At 31.3% G+C, this 18539-nt stretch overlaps 1 protein-coding gene across 9 annotated transcripts in view; it reads right to left on the bottom strand.

The window, feature by feature from the left end:
• Window positions 1-18539, bottom strand: part of LOC117172090 (tropomodulin) — a 171967-nt gene that overhangs the window by 63990 nt on the left and 89438 nt on the right. Inside the window, exon 1 of one of the 9 annotated variants that reach the window (XM_033359861.1) lies at window positions 17556-17740. The exons of 7 other annotated variants lie outside the window; for them this stretch is intronic. The gene's annotated coding sequence lies outside the window, so the exon portion shown is untranslated. Of the gene's footprint in view, window positions 1-14296; window positions 14387-17555; window positions 17741-18539 lie in introns of those variants that run through there. One more of the 9 variants, XM_033359862.1, reaches the window with a different exon arrangement.

Consider the following 18539-nt stretch of genomic DNA (forward strand, 5'->3'; position numbering starts at 1 on the left):
AAAATCCTAATACTCGGCAAGTCCTCCCTGCATGCTCTGTCATGAAAAATAGAGTTCTGCGCCAGGTTGGAGAGAGTTTTTCAGTCCTCGTTTTTCCTCAAAAACGCTCGAAAATTGCGAATTCGGAGATAAGTAGCACTTGTGAAACATTGAATATTTGTTTGAAATCTCGCTACATGCTCACTCAGTACTCTAAAATCATCGGACAAACTCGGTTCGACAGAGCACGGAGGAAATTTTAGGATATCGCGAAAGCCTCTTTAATGCTCGCGGAAGCCCACTTATTTCCGAATTCACAATTTTCGAGCGTTTTCGAGGAAAAATGAGGACTAAAAAGCTCTCTCCAACCTCGCGCAGAACCCTATTTTTCGTGACTGAGCATGCAGAGAGGATTGCCGAGTACTAGGATTTTGTCCCGGATATTAAGAAAACTCATTGTATTTAAAAGTGCTTCTAAATTCGACATATCCGAGTGATAAAATTCTTTCTCGGAATTGCCAATGGCAAGGTTCTATCACGGTAAAAAAATCTAAAAATATGCAAATTAATATTAGAGGAATCACGCGTAAAACGTTAAAAATGAAAAAGCTCAGAAGTTGGCGGCTTTCCACCGATTTTGATTAAACTTTTTGCATTGTGTTGCTTAATATATCTAGTAAAATGGTGAAAAAAAATATTTGTGGGCTGATTTGAAAATTCGATTTTTTCAAAAACTTTCATAAGATCAACGAGCAACGAAAACAATATGTATATGTATATTGAGGCTGCTTATTATGAATTTCAGTTTAAAAAATTAAATATATTGGACCAAAAGTTTTTAAAATTTATAAACTTTGAAAAAAAAGAAGAATATTTGGCATGCATATTCCTTAAGGAATACGAAGTTATTAAAGAATAATGTTTACCGAGCTGAAGGGTGAAAGCACCCTTAAATCGTGGAGAACACCCCAAAAAAAAACTTGTGCATAAAATATAAATAAAAAATTATCATATTCACTTTTGCTTTGTCGGCCATAGTTTCAGAGATACCCATCATGGGAGTAGGATTAGAGATTGGAGTTGTACCGCGCGAGTCTCGCACGCTCCTGTCGTAGATCGTCTCCAAAGGAGATATTTTTTCGATGTAAATGCATAGAACTTAAGTTTTGGAACGGAAAATTCTATATAATTCCAGTAGTGTACAAAAGTTCTCTGGAAAAATTCATTTTTTACCGATGCACCGTTTCCAAAATATTCGTCAAACCCCCTTTTTTGGGAGTGTTTTAGACGATTTAGGGATGTTTTCACCTTCCTGCCGGGCCATCATTCTTTTTTAGTAACTTCTTATGTCTTCAGGAATATGCATGGCAAATATTAAAACACAATATACACAGTGTTTTCGTTTTTTATGACTTAATTTATTCAAGTTATTTAGGTTTTTCGTCGATTTTTGGAAATTGTCAAAATAAAAATATATATATATTTTGAAATTCGCGTACAGATTCTGTACTTTCTGAGGTATAAACCTTAGTTGACTCTTCTATATGTACATTATACGGCTCATCAGCGCCTTTTACAAGACTATTCTTTTTATACGCTCTGAAGTATGGCCTTCTTTATATCTAATAGAGCCTTTCATTTCGGACGTTCTGAAATAGAATATTATCAATAGGGCACTTCGACGTGAACTTTTCAATTGATGTAAACTATATTTATTATTTCTTCTACATAAATATGAATAACCCTTGCTTATAAAAATGAAAGTAAAAATGTTAATAAAAGACTATTTATCGAGGCTACCATTCAACATGAGTCTATCTGCTCCGTATTTTTAACACTATGCGCTGTATCTCATACAAGGCGCTTTCATGAAAATTTTTTGTGGCAGTCTTGAATCATGCTAAAGCCAATACAGTTTTTATCAAGCATGTCTATTCACGTAATACGTAATACGTTATTACGTATTACGTATTACGTGAATAGTTGCTACACGGATGTTGTCTATTTTTGCTATGTGTTTTATTCAAAACTTTTTACTGCATAGTCCCAGTCTCGGCGCTATCTAGGAGTTCGTTACGCATTTCATTAATTCAGATTTTAGCTAGTTTCTAGACAGAATAACGGTCTGAACAAATTACAGAAGTGAATTCAGAAAATAATCATTTTGGACTAAAAGATTTAGAAAGGTAAAATACATAATTGAATAAATGCTCAAGTAATAATTATATGCACACTATTGCATACTTAATACAATAAAGGATAATTATTTAACATCAATGAAATCTTAATATACAAAATATATTCTTTAAAACGATTTTATAGAAGAATGTTTAAAAACATTTTCTTTCAAATGAATTGTAGAGTCAACATATAATAAATTTATATTAAATTTATAATAATTATAATATGTATATTCCTACATATTATATATATAATATTCCAGAAAATCGAATATTAACATAAATGATTTATTTTAATGATTAACATTAATTATTAAAATATTATTAAGCCTATAACGTATTAATTATTTAAAATAATAAACAATAATTATTTCGTAGCCCAATCGCAAGTATAATCATACGAACTTCATAATTTTCAATGATTTATTCACGCATCCAGCGCTTTTAACGTTTAACAATTGTTCATGTTTTATTGAAATAAATATTACGATGTAATGAATTGAAATTCATAAATGACGAAAATGAAATAGGTTTTAACTTCAAGATAGCAGAGTGTGTTAAGGCGACGGGATATTGTTACAGCAACATAATATAAAGTTACACATCAAAAGTTCGACACTCGGTGTATGTACAAAATTTTCGGAAACTCATTTTTTCTTTTTTTTTTATATAAAATAATTTTCATTTTTAATGAACTACACAAACTTTTATGTATTAAAAAATAATTATATTATTTAATCATTATTAATTATTTTCTATCAAAATAGCCAGTCTGTGGCCGGACTAGACAAAAACAGTACAGTACCGGAAAGCATCAAACTTTAAATTAATTAAACTAATTAAACTAATTTAACTTTTTCTTTTGCACTTAGAAATTATACTTTCTAGGAAGTCAAGTTTAAAATTAAAATAGCGCTTATAAACGTGCTTTTGACGGCATTCAGACAAGCAGACAGGCAAGAGAAAATGAAGGAAGATTCTCGGTGTATGAAAGGTGGCTTATATTTAGAACAGGCTCATTCATTTCTTCTACTCTTACCCTTTTTCGCGGACCATTCTTTCTCCTAATATCAAGTACTTTTCTCAATTTTCTCTAGTAGTTAAAAGATTTAAATAAACCATGAAAGAAAAGATTTCAGGTGCATATATTTCCAACTGAATGGAATTATAAATTTATGAAGATAGATCACACCTATATCTAAATTTCTCACTATTTCTTGTAACTAATTTGAAAATGCTTTTTATCGTATAATAGGGGAAACCAGTACGAGGTAAATAGAAAAACTTTTGAAGTCATAATATTGATAGATGATGAATGAAGAATGGCATTTCTTATAAAAATGTACACAAAATCGGAGTAAAATACTGCAGAAGAAGGAAAACGAAGTAAAATATTGCAGACGAAGGGTCCGCTTCACTCTGCAATTAAAAAGGTGCTTGAAACTGCTGTTTCGGATCACCTTAGCCTGATTCTTGTGCCTGGCCTCGGTGAGAAGAGCATCACAAAGACAATTAACACATATTACATTCATCTCCTAGCATACTCCTTTTTTTTGGTCACCTCGTCCATGACTGACCTTGAGAGGTTTAACAGAATCCTACGTATGAATACACAATGAACGGACAGCTGTAGAGAGAATAGTTCTGCCACATGTGCATTTATAGAGTTGACCCGTATATCCCCTTAAAACCTGCAACTGCTGACTTCCAGAATATCGGACATCTCAACGCTAAACAGCTAGCTGCTTAATGGCGAGATAAACAACTGCACAAGCAACACGCCCAAACATTAGATATTCCTTGTGTGGATAGTGATGCTTCAATCTGGTAAAGGCGGGGAGAACTCTTCCCAGAGACGGAAGGGTTTCACATTGCTATCCAGGACAAACGAGGATTTCCAAAAAAACATCCTGAGTATGGCGGCAGTAATTAACAAAGGCCGCCTTTTTAGAGATCCCAATGAGAACATCGAGCACATCATTGATGGCTGTACGATGCTTGCCTCGCAATAATACACGTCCATATACATAATGATGTTGCTTCGTTCATTCATCAACAAATTTCCCTGGACAGTGGCTTACTAGAATGATATTTGAACCTTACTAAAAATATATTCCAGTTAAAGTACTAGAGAACGAACGACATCTCCTACACTGGAACAAGACTATTCTGACTGACCACCCAGACTCTAAAGCCTAGAGTCAGAAACAATCGTCCAGTTGTCCTCTGGGTAGATAAACGTGCGAAGCATGTGAGAACAATAAATATAAGCTTTTCCCTTATCAATAGCATTAGGTTTCAATACACTAAGAAAATCCAGAAATATTCAAAGCTGAAGCAGATGATCATGACCGTGTGGAGGGTGAACAAGGTCACCATCCAGCCGGTCATGATCTCTACACTCGTGTGTGTGTGTCTATGAAGTTTTGTTTGCCGCTCGCCGTCTAATATAATAAAATTAATATTTTGAATCTTTAGTCTCAGCCGTTGGCATTAGAACTAGCGTTTTTAAGAAAGATCTTAAAATTTAATTTTTCTGAAATAAGATCTCACTTCGCCCTACTGGGAATCAAACCAAAGAACGTCCGATTGCCGGTCGATGGATTCCTATACTGCCGTCCCAGCTAGAAAGATATGTAAGTGCTCTCTGAGTCGAACGGAGATATTCAAGAAAATCTATTTGCGCACAGAACTTTAGTATAGGAACACATTTTCATTAATGCAAGTACCCCTTTTTGGTAAAACGCATGTGCTCTTTCTGATTTTGCAAGAAAAATTAATTATTTAAACAATTTCTATTAAAAATTTACTTGCAAATTTTTCTGAAAATAAATCCCAGCTAAGAAGTACGCAAAGTCGCCTGCGGAGTGTTTCGCTCTAAAGTTATAGGGCGTTCGGCCGTCATTACAATTAGACAAATCCGCAAACTTCATGCATGACATGCCGAATTTAACCGTTGTCTCTTGCGCATTTCTTCGCTTGGACATCTTTATTCGACTCGACACATTTACAACTTGAGACTTTACGTACAGCACATGCTGGCACATGCGAAATTTTGAGTTTGTACCAAGCAGCGTGCTCGGCTACTTTTGCCAGACAAAATATTCGCAAAGTACTTTACTTATATTCTTCTCTTGTATTCAATGACGTATTCGTCTTCTCTTTAAAATTTCAACTACCGCAAAGTACTTTCTGTACATTTTTATATTGCATTTGGTCAATTTGTTCAATATTCGGAATTTTAAACATTCATTTTCATTATAAATAATTAAAAATTATAATTTAAACCATGATAGCGAGACGCAGCTCAGTATACAGGACTCTCCAGGATGAATGTTTAGGTCCCTATAACCGGGCTCTCCAAGATGAACGTTCGAAACATAAATATGAGGAATGCGCAGGCAGAATATAGAGTTCCAAAACAACTGCCACCAATTATTCAACTAATCACTTTTCGCGTTTCTTGATCGCGTTTGGTAGCGAAATACCAGGTCATGAGTACCTTGTGACTGGAAGGTGGGCCACAATAATAATAATACATAAGGAGATATTCGAAGAAAGTTATTGTATAAAGAAGCGTTAATCATCTATTCCACTTACAGGGATGTCTTTAAAACAGGCACATTTAAATTATTTTTATGTTCTTAAAAAAACAATTCATATACAGTGGACCCTAGAGTGAGTGATGTTTTTGGGGCTGACCTTGAACCTAACTCCCTAGGCAAAGGTCCACTCCGAATGTAAACAGTCAATAGTGAGTGAGCAGCGCGCAGACCCCACAGCTTTCTCACCCATACCCACTGTAGCGTGTCAATTCTCGGAAGAACAAACTCTGGGGCCTATCTCTCGGGTTCACTGTAAGCCAATTTCTAAAAGATAGTAGTTTTACATGTTTATACGAATTGTTTATTAAATACCTAAAAATAGCATAAAAGATAACCGTATATTTTATATTCTATATAATTTTGCATTACATATAATGTGCCGTTTTCGAGAAAAGTGAATTTTTCTGTCAAAACAGGCAATCCGATTTATTTCTCTTTTTACATGGTTCATCTTTAATCCAAATGAAAAAAATCGATAATACATGTTAATATTCTCAGGTTTCTTAATTTAGCTTTACTACTTAAATTTCAAACAGCCAATCTCCTTCTTGTGAGTATAGGTATTAAGCCCTGATTAGAATTCGAGGTCAGAATCGATAATGTCTATAAATATATGCAAAGCGGAGTGCAATCTTAGTATGTGCCGCTTTCTATCGCGCAGATTCGTATATTACAAAATAATTTTTACCCGGATCGCACGCTTAAGTAAAGTTGAATTTTAATACTATATTGCACGAATTGTTAAATTTACATTGATACGCAGCATAAAAAAGTACAGTAACATATTCACAATAAATTTATTAAAAAACATTAGCCTTCTTACATATCGAAGCAGAAAAAAATTCTTTTACGAAAGAGGATCATGTTTTCAGACCAAAAATAAAATACTTAATGTAAGTTTTAACAAAATTATAAGACTTTCTTTCAATGTGTTAGATGGTATAGTGAATTTTAGAATAATAGTAGTATTTTTAGGCCTTATTACTGTTCACACAAAAAGAGGCCTACGATTTAAATAGAAACAGTAATCTACACAAAATTTTCAATTCAATTACATAAATTTATTATATCGGCTTACATTTGCAAGATTGGATGAAATTTAATTTCTAAATGTTGGGTTGAATACTAAGGTCACAAACACTATAATAAATTTTCCAAGTAATTACTGAATTGTATAATTAATTTTATTACAAACTATAATAAGGGTTATATTCTGTTTCATTTAAAGGAATTGTTTTTTTCAACTTATTTAACAAAATAATTTAATAAATGACCTCATTTTAATTTAGAAATCCAATTTATGAAATGTGAAGTTATAGTAAAATGGCATATTTATATGCATTGTAGAAAGAAAAAAAAAACTAAAATTTTTTAATATAAAATTACAGTGAATCAAGTCAAACGTATTCAACAGAGTCAGTTTTCAATCTCTAAAAGTAACTTTATTGTAAAATAATTAATAGCTGTGTTTTAACAACAGCTAAGACATAACTATTTTTCAAAACTTTTATCGTCAGAATTTTTATAGCTCCTTCCAAGTTAACCATCCGCTAGAACATACAAAACCTTCAGAGACCCGAACTTTGAGAAGAAAATTTTCATATTTCAGCATCAAAAGTTGAAGCAAGGCCTTTTATTAAAAATTGATAACTGGGTTGTGACTGACCTGGAAAACCAGGAATTAGCCTGAAATTTTGAGCACTGGGGAAAAATGTTCCTATCGAAAATCCAAAATCAATATTTTAGATCCTAGGTCACAAAAACGCAAATAACTCCTAAAGTAGGATCGACAAAATGGGCCCTTTTCTTGTGAAACGTCACGATTTATAATAAGAAATAACATTAGTTAATGGCTTCCTTGCGCCGAAGTTTCACTGCGATTTAATACTTTAATAGACCACATACTTCACACTCTTTCCCCTATTCCCCTCTACTCCCTTTTTTTAAGAATTCCTCATTTTCCCCTATATTCAAGAAAACACACACTTTTCCCTTTTTTCACGTTTTTTCGCTTAAATAAGAACTGAATTAACAGAACCAATAAGACAATCCAAATATTTTGGGTGAAAAGTGAATTATTTTAAATTAAAAAGTCCACTACATTGTGGGCCAGAAATCATATCTTTTAGTCAACAACTGAACTATTTTATTGAACATTCTTCTTGTTGGATAGGAAATTTTTTTAAAAGCTAATTCTTTTTTATTCAAAAGACTATTATTATATTTTAATTTATAATTAATCTTTTTTGGTTAAAAAATCTACCATTTGGTTGAAAATATCATTGCTTTGTTGAAAATTCAACTATTTGTTAGACATCTTTTTTGGCCTGGAATGCAACAGACTTTTTATATGTGTGCTTTTGTAAAAAAGCCATATTTTTGTATGAAATTTAATTATTTTTATTTGAAAAGTCTAATACTATGCGTTTGTTTAAGAATTTATCTCTTTTGGTTAAAATTCTAATTATTGGATGAAAATGAATTATTTTGTTGAAAACTTCACTGTTTTGTAAGAAAGTCTAATTGTTTTGTTGAACATTCGTCTTTTTCGATAGAAAATCTGTCCTTTTGGATTTAAAATTCACTTATTGTTAGAAGAGTAATATATTCTGGGTTTAAAAGTTAAATGTTTTTTAAAAGATTCGATTTTTTAACCAGAAGACTCAACTCTTTCGTGGGAAATGCATATTTTTGGGTTGAAAGTTTTAATGTTTAGTCTAAACTGCTATATATTACGACTTCAAATCTTAGGAATATAGGGTACCTTAATTAATACGATTTGAAAGAATTTATTTCCTTAATGTTCCTCTATTTTCTCTAAAAAAATCACTGTATTTTCCCTATTTTGAGAGTATTTTGGACTGTGAAGTCTGAAATAATTTTTTACAATAATTTAAATTATATATTTTATCATGGAGTTCTGAGACTTTTAATTATTTTAAACTTTATATAATGAAGCAATTAATTTACTAATTAGACCGGGAAACCCGGGATATAGCCTGGAATTTGTTCTGAAGTTTGAGTGGACACCCTGTGACTAAAAATTAGCATGAAAAAAGGTGACATAAAGGGACTTAAGTGATTGTGTGGCAACCGTGAAGATTTCTAATTTCAAGTTCTTTTTTATTGGACTTTAAACTTTTGAAATAGATTTTAAGAAATTTAAAGACAGAATAATTGCCTATAGTAATGGATAATAAATTGCGTGAACTGAGTACACCCAACACTGTATGATTTACTAACTACATAAGAAATTCATGGGTAAGGCCTGTTGAGGAACTAAGCAAAATAAGCGCGTGATTATTAGCTACCATCGACATCACGATGACGATTTCTCAACATTCTAACATAACACACTGCATACTGACTAACGGTGATAGTCGAGTGGTTTCGTACGGTTAATGCTTTATTCCCTTCGTTCCGCAGGTGCGCATATGCATACGTAAGTTGCGTGCAACAATAGTACGATATGCTTTACACTTGCCTCACCAGATACTCAGACAGACAGACAGTCATTGTTCAAGAAAAAGTTCTGATTGAGTAATCCCTGCAGGAATTTGAAAGACTCTTACAGCATTATTTATACAATATCTGATGCTAATAGATACATTTCAATAACTCATATTCAGAAAAAACCCTTGATTTTGTCTTAGTTTAATTTTTTTACTTACGAACAATATTAAACCTATTTTTTGGAAGATTGAGCCTTGCGCGATCCTTTGGAACAAAGTTTCCAATAGCAAAATTAAACTAAACAAAATTCTGAGCAAAATTAGAAAAAGAATCTTCTATCTTCATCACAGAAAAAACTAAAGTTAAATTTTGTTGCATGTAAAATTTACCGCTGTTAAAGTTTACATGCTATTTGGCCAAAATTTATCCCACGGTGGAATAAACGCCGTCGTCTGCTACGGCGTCCTTAGCAGCAATGGAAAAACGGCAAAGTATGACTGAATTCGAGCTATAAATCAGGACACCGCAGATTTAAAACAACACAGAAAAAAACAAAAGTGAAAATTTGTTGCAAGAAAGACTCGCAACGTTTAAAAATTAAACATCGTTCGGCGAAAGTTTCACTGAGGTTAGGAGAATAATTCTGAACTCGTCGACTGCGTCACGCTGAAGTGAGCATATTTATGTAAAAATGTAGAATCAACAACAGAAATCACGAAAAAAAAATTGTTCATATTGATATATCTCCTCCGACTTAAATTGCACTATTGTAGACGAATTCGAACTTATTTAATACCATTTAGCAAAAAGCGCAAAAAAACAACTGACAGATGGGAATCCCCATTTCTTTTCAATTTAATGAAGTAACGGCGATGGATAGCGCTGCCGTCGAAATTTTTGCTACATCTCGAATAAAAATGAAGCGATTATAACACGAAAGATTAACCGGGCGAAGTTATTTTTTGTTTCAGTGAATCTTCCTTCTGGAATCGATGTAAAATTTATCTTTCGTTTTTTCTGTGATTAGGTGGCGAGTTACGAACCTTCAAAGTAACCAGATTTGTTTTAGGTGGATTAAATCTCAAAATCTGAAGTTTGAATCTGTATTTCTGGGGTCGCCGATTATAAACTTGAAGTCAAAATTTCAAATTCAAAATGGCGCATCAAATATGACGAACAAGAAATGCAAAAATAAGTTCCATGGCTTCAAAGTGCCTCGTGGGCTTTGTGAATATTTAATGACGAATCTAAAGTAAGAACTCAAAAATTCAAAGTTACAGATTCAATATGGTAGCCGAAAAATTAGAAAACCGAACCCCTGGCTGAAAAATGGGTCCTCATGTTGTTTTGGGGGCCCTTGTTGATGACTCTGAAGTCAAAAATTCAAAATGGCGAATACAATAATTGTCTTAAAAATTTTCTGCCATATTGCATCCAACATTTTGAATTTTAGAATTCTGACTCCATATTTGTAATCATTGACCCAAAAAACCGCCTTAAACGTTATTTTCAGCTAATTACTTTTTCTTGATTGGTCACATTTATTTTGTAAAAAGGCTGTATTTTTCATTTTGTTTATTTATAAAAGATCCATTTAGTTTAAAAACAATAGGTTTTTCAAGGTTTCTTAATGTGAAATGAAGTTATATTTAAAACTTTCAACTTGCTTCTTGTTCTTGTCATTTTTTTTCAAATATGTGACAAATTTTTAAAAACAAGTTCAAAAAGGTACTATCCATGGATTAGTTTAACAAAAAAAAGTGTTCTGTATATGAATTAAAGTGGACGCAATTTCCAGTAATTCGAGAAACCACATTGATATAGCCACGATAGGTCATGGGTTATGACCATTCAAAGTTAACCATTTATAACCCAGTTGTCCAGACAAATTACGCGACTTCAGTTTTTTTTCAAAATAGCTCGTTTCTGGATAAAGCAACATTAATGGCGGCACCGGAACGTTGACCCCTCTCATTCGGAAATAGCTATCTGTACTAAAAAATGTACTTGCGACAGTAGTTTATTAATTATTTATAAATAGATTTCCCACCAAAAACGGAATAATTAAATTTTCAGTATATGAAATAAATTAGTTACGAAAATTATGAATCCTCAACATCAACAAAATGAATTTTTAACCAAAAAGTTAGTTGAATGTTTACCTGCAACAGATAAATATTCAAATTACCAACAATATTAATTTTTAACTAAAAAACTAAATTTCGACAAAGAAATTAAATTTTTAACCAAAAAGAGAAATATTTAACCAAGAAGATTAATTTTCTAAAGAAAACAATTAATATTTAACAAAATTTATAAATTTTTAACTAAATGTTTCAATTTTTGAAGAAATTTTCAACCTAATAGTTAAATTTTCGAGTAAAGAAACTGATTTTCAAACTATAAGATGTATTATTCACTTACATGGTTAATATTCTACCACCAAAGTCGAATTTTTAACAAAATGCTAGAATTGTTAATCGAATAGTTACATTTTCATCTCAAGACGCTAAATTTTCAACCAAATATGGAATGGTTAAATTTTCAGTAGAAAAATCAATTTAAAAAAACAGTTGTTAAACAAAATAGTTTGATTTTGACAAAGCTTAAAAGAAATGGATAAATCAACAACCAAAAAATGAATTTTAACAAAGTAGTTCCACTTTCAAATAAATACATGAATTTTTAACGAAAAAATTGAATTCTTAACTAATAATGTAATAATAGATATAATAAAAATTTCATCAAAATGGATGAATTTAAAAAGACATTAATTTTTTACCTAACAGTTGTCATTTCTTAACAAAAAAGATGTTATTTCCACCAAATATGTGAATTTTCATCCCAAAGAGACGAACTTTCAACCAAACAGTTGAATTTTCAGCCAAAAATTATTTTTCAATAAAAATGTTGAATTTTCAAACAAAACAAAAAAATCAAATAACTGCAACTTAGTTTATCTGACAGGTTTTCTTTAAAATTCGTTTTTCTTCCCTGACTTTATGGAATTTCCAGGCCTGTAGATACCCTGAGCATAAAAAACATAATACATTTTTGGCTAAGATTTTCTATTCAGATTTTTTTAGAACCCTTTTCATTTCCATCAGATTAATCAAAGAAAATTGAAGCATTCCAATCACGTTGTTGTATTTCAAAGTGAGCTTGTAGTCGAACGAGTGATCAATAAAATTTTCATTGTAGGTGGAAGGACCAATAAAGTTTGTCGAGCGTGCCAGGCTTTCTTACGATCAGTCGCGACTAGAAAATGGTCTTGCGATAATCTCTGTGAGTTAGAAAAGATATAACCTTCGCTGATAGTTGATACCATTGCTCTGTACGTTTACAACGCGATTCGCAACGTAACGCGTCATGGCCTGTAAATCGGAATTTAACGAGCAGTTTACGCGACAAACGAAGGTTCAAGCACCCTCTGTCACACGACCTGAATGTCTGCGAACATACTCATGCAACTAAAGAGTGTAAACGACCACTTTAGAGTAACCATTTTATTTATAGAAAGTAAAGGCTGATCTTCCGCCTCCTTAAAATAAATCAATGTCAAAAAGTAATCTTGTCGCTAGAAGAATAACAACGCGATTGTGCGAAATTACGAAACAATTGTGTAACAATGAATATACTGGACATCATGGGTATATGTACTCTAAAATGTTTCCTGATAAAAACTTATTTTCGGAGACTCTATTTCAACAAATATATTTGATTATTTATATTTTAGAGAAAAGGTGTTTACAGAAAGTCAAAATTATTGCATACAATGCGTTATAATTACTAAATATCTATGACTATTGTATTGACGTGTTTAAAGAAAGTTATATCTGTATGCGCCTCGTATTTAGTTTTTTTAAAATAATTTTTGATAGATCGCAATGATAGGTTATTACTACCCTACTTTCAACTAATTTTTTTTTAAAACTGCTCAGTTAAACAATTGAGGGACCGGATAAAAAATACGGTTTTAACTCCTGGAGCTCAGTGTGGAGAGCCATAAAGTTATATCCGATTATTTTATCCGGGACCTCAATTTTCTGCTTCTGTTCTTACAATCTGACAGCATGAGATTTATATAGATTGTGGTAAAAAGATCTTTACTATTATTATTACTTTTTCAATAAACTCTTGCGAATTGAATAAAACTGATTGAATTTGACAAAAAGAAAATGGAAGACGCAGACAAAATTAAAAAACATCTTTTTTCTTTATTTAATCCGCATTATGAAATTAACTATGTTATAAATTTTGACGGATTCTACATTACTACATTACTACATTACTACATTAATGGGAACAAAATTTCAAAAATTCACGTTTTTTAAATTGTATTTTTTAATAATAGGTACAAAAATAAAGATTAAAATAAAGAAAAATAAAGATGAAGCAAAATTTCTAACAATATATATTTACAACTCTCTGTTAACATTCTGCAAATAGAGATGTCTGTTTGGTTAACTGAATGTCGTAACCACGCTAACTTTTGAAGGATTAGAGAAATAGAATCAGCTTTCGTTAAACTTTTTAGGGTCCCAAATTAAGGCCAAGATCGTTGATTAGATTTATTAAAACTAAATTTAAAAAATGTAGAGCAGTGAAAGAAGTTATATGCTTTCCAACATTTTGATCATTTAAAACAAATAAAATACTTTACTGCTATGTTAAGAAATTTCAATCGATATTTTTAGTCTATATCAAATATATTTCAAAACTATCCAATGCAATTTAGTGATTATACCCAAATTGAAATATTTCACAGTGAAATAGTTCATATTTGACAGTGAAATGATTTTCAGTATCTTTTTCAAACTAACTGAAAAGTGTGGAGTTCAGTTAGAACCGAACTTTTTACGAACGGAATCAAAGTCTATGGCTTGAATTTCTCTGTCCAGACTTGAGAAATCTGTTTAAACATAATCTATAACAAAGTATATTATTTTGTATATTTCATTAATATTATATTGAAAGACAACCCTACTTTCTATATTCTTTTTATATCATTTTCTCGTAATTAATAATTAGAAAAAACATTTCCTCTCTAAAGCAATTATATATGAGCATAAAACTTACTTGACTGAGCGATCCGATAGCGTGACAATCCGTGCTAATTAAATTATCCGACCAGTTTGATGTTCAATACTTATAGGCAGTGTATATGTAGCATAATCACAAAGCGGATAATCGCGTAACGTCTTAGTCTATTTACACCTCGAAATCTGGCATTATATCGATGAATTAAAGTATGAGCGTCTTTAATTAAATGGCATTCAGCTTGTCTTCTTATGACACAATCGACTTAAAGACTTTTGACTTTTAACTGAAGCTGCACGACGTCTCATATCTGTTGTTGATCTCTTGAACATTGTTAGATCGTTATGCAAGCTATATAATGGATTGCAAATTGATTGATCCTATATAAAATCTGGTCACGGTAGATCCTGTTTTCGTTGCCACAATTTGCAATCTATGCCAAGCGCAAATCGAGCATCTTTCATATGTTTATCAATGGCGAACATTCAATTTGCTATTATGACTGTAATTCAATTTCACTTGTCCAGCGGCGTTATAACGAGCGGTGTGCTCACATGGACTGCAGCAATTAGCTTTTTTCTCGTGTAAGTGTAAGTAGAAAAATTGTTATGGACAAAAAATTATGTTGTGATTGGAAAGCCTCTTTATAAGTTTCTTTTAACGAGATCGTAAAAACCGACAATGCAGGTGAATTGAGTACATTGATAAAATATTGATTGCAAAAACTAATAAACAAAAATTATAGATTAGTATTTTGCAATAATTAATTTGTAATCTATTCATCTAGTTTTTACGAGCTACTTTGCATATTACTTTCTTCACAGTTAACTTTTACATTTACTGAGGCGCGAACTTTATGAGTTTATTATCACATCGGATCATAAGGAAACAAGTAAAATCGCGTTTAGTGTGACAAGTTAAGAACAGTATTATGGTTTCGGCATGTTAACAATTTAATTAATATAATTTATGATAATGAGAGAAAATAATTGCCAATTTACGAAGTTTAAACAGAGAGGGTTTAGAAGTGATAAATAAAATTAATTAAGCTTTCGCGGTATTACTTGGCTAGCTCACTGATATCTAGTATATTCTACATTGCATCTTCTAATATGATTAGAATTGTAAATGAAACAAAATTACAAATCACATATGCAAAAATATATCTATTAAACTGTTAACAAGATACGTTTTTTTTTTACATTATGGCAACATGTTTAAATGTTAACACGTGTCAATATGTTTAATGGCCAATCGTAAATCAATTAAAAATAAACTTTTCAGTTTAAAAATGTTTTTTAATATATACTTGTTATGAATAGTTTTTTGCATTTAGACAGAAAATTTTCAAGTGTCAAACTCTGAGAAAATAATTTCACTTAAGTTGATGTTTCGCTTGATGTATCTAATTTGAATACATTAAAATTTGAATTAATATCAAAATCCATATTCATTCAAGTTTTAAGCTTGTGCGTAGTTTTTTCAAAGTTATATTAAATTTTGAGCAAGTACATGTGTGGGGTCCACAAGAATATATATTACGAATATATGAATATAATGTTATAGTCAGCTCAAGTTTAGGAGATACTCGCGTTTTTCTAAGTCAGGGTCAACATTACTATGTTTTTCCTTAAGCAGACATCAAATTAGATTTCATATACCTAGTACTTACTCATACACATTTATATTTATTTAACGTTTATTTTCACAATTTAACAAATTCAATTTCAATTAGATTTTGGATACTCAATTTTGAAAAAAATGTCATATTAAAAATGATAAAATTATAAATATACGAATTAAATCTGAAAAAATTTCAAACAGAATTTGTCAAGTAAAAATTTTTAAAACTATATGGATTTAAGTTTAATAGTACGAGATACTTAAAATAATTTATATTTCTTCCAGGTATAGTATAAACCATAGATATATCAAAAGTATGATTTGAGAGCAAAAGTCCCAGTAATTTAGATTTTAAATGAATGGGTTAAACTAAACAAAAATAAAAACTTGCTGTAATCACATGAAAGTGACGTTTACCGCAAATTGAGTGATTTGCATGAGAATATGGTTTCGCTATGTGAGAAAAACTGTAAAAGTTTTATGTTCGAGAAAGTGCACCCATCGTTCATTCACAGAGTTTACTTTATAAGTAGTAGGTCACGGTGTCGGTTTGGAGGGCTATACTACCAAGCAAAAAGGATATAAGAGGAAAACGCAACTTGACGAATTGTCGGCATTATAGAAAGTCGAAAAACCATCCTAAGTAAAAGAAACCAAACTTCTCTTAACCCTATATGGATCATCTTTTTCATCGTAAACTTTAAATGACCGCATAAACAAGGTTTCCATTGACCTAAAGAGAAAAAAATGCTTCCTGATATTTATAAAAATGTAAAAATATGATTGTTATATTAACATAACATAACTTTGTCTTCTTTTTAAACATAATATCTGGAAATCAATTTCTAGTTGCTTTATATGCATAATTTATCGATCAATCCTCAGGAAAGTTCGATAGATAGACAGGTTGTTCAAAAAAATTCTCCTATCATGTCAAATATGAAACTTCAAAGAAAGTATCATTCCTATTTTTGATTCGATTAATCAATTCGTGAATTGCGCAACAGGAAAGAGTCGAAGGAAGTCGCTCGAGGGTGGAGCACGTGCGTTGACGAAAACACTCTTGCAAATATTGCACCAGGTCAGTGATCGCAAAACATAATATAGTTTATAATATTTTAATTCAAACATAATAATATACTTGAAAAACTTATACAATTATATGAAAAGCTAGTAAATGCAACAACTATTATTGAAAATGATATATCATGGATAAATATTCTTACAATTATAAACTATGAAACAAGATTCGCTTAACAATATCCGATTGTGTAGAATCATTCTCATTACTTTGCTTTTGAATAATATATCGAAGAAAGATAAAATATTAATGTATAAAACTCAATATAAAATTCTGCAGGCTCAAATTAAATTGGAGTATTTGAATTTCGGATGAATCACCTGTCACTTTACGAAACTTAAAAAAAGTCATAAACGCCTTCCTCGCTCTTTAGATTCATGGACAAATATTCTGCAATATGATTTATGATTTATAATTCCATAAACCTAAACAGCAAGGAAGGCTGATTTTTTTGTAAAGTTTGATAAAGTGACAGGTGACTCATCCGAAGTGTAGATACAGCGGGATTGAATTTGGGACGCTAAAATGTATGTTTAATCTACTCGTCAGCTGTTATCGTGTACAAGGAGTGTCACATAATTGTATTGTACTCACAAAATTAAATTTCCCGCTGATTTATTGAAAAATAGAACTCCAAACAAATGATCACTTTTTGTTGCAACTTATTTTATTACCCCTTTTGGTAAATTTTTTGAAAATAAATAAACAATAACAAGACGATCGAACTATACAAAAGAAACAGCACTGTCAAAGATGAAACTTCTGGAACGAGTGGTACTAAACAACTGAGTATTATGCTGGAACTCGATGAGAAGGAGCAAGTAGTGGTGGCACATTATGAGACTCAGAGGTCGCAAGGTATAGGAACGACTCGTGAATCCGCTCAAAAAGACTTTCACTCCATTTTGAGACACCCACGAGGCAATGACTTCACGAATTCTACATTCTTCAGAAACTATTGATAAACTCCGAAAACTATGAGTTGACGAGAAATACCCAAATGGTAATCAAAAATAATTAAGAAGAATAATGAGGGCAGTTTTATGTCTCTTGAGTCTTTTTCGAATATTGCCTCTTTATCAATTTTACGTTTAACGTAATTTAAAACAATCTTCTTTCCCGATTTTCTGTTTCTTCTGTTTCTTTGAATGAGACCAATGCACTATGTATATTAACATTATATTAATTACAATCTTAATTAAACAATAAAAGGATTAAGAGAGTGAGAATGATTTAAATGGCCTTCAAGCGGAGGAGCGTAAATACTTTATGAGATCACGGCTCATAGTCACATTACTCGTGTCATCTCCATGACCTTTTCTTGCAGCTCTATTAAAAACTGTAATGCGAGAACTATGAAAAGACATGTCGTCATTTTATTGAAATTGTATTCAGCAAACGTATTATTCGGATGCGAATTTTGTACAAATGTGTCATTAGTGTGGTAGTTTACGTTTTACATGAAATAAGGAAATTTGCAGAAGAAAAGTCTATTGGAAGAAATAATAAATTTACATGTTATTATTTTGTATAAAAATAAATAAATAAATTATATTATATTACATTATATATATAAAT

Source organism: Belonocnema kinseyi, chromosome 4, assembly GCF_010883055.1.
Source record: "Belonocnema kinseyi isolate 2016_QV_RU_SX_M_011 chromosome 4, B_treatae_v1, whole genome shotgun sequence".
NCBI classification, from domain to species: Eukaryota; Metazoa; Arthropoda; class Insecta; order Hymenoptera; family Cynipidae; genus Belonocnema; species Belonocnema kinseyi.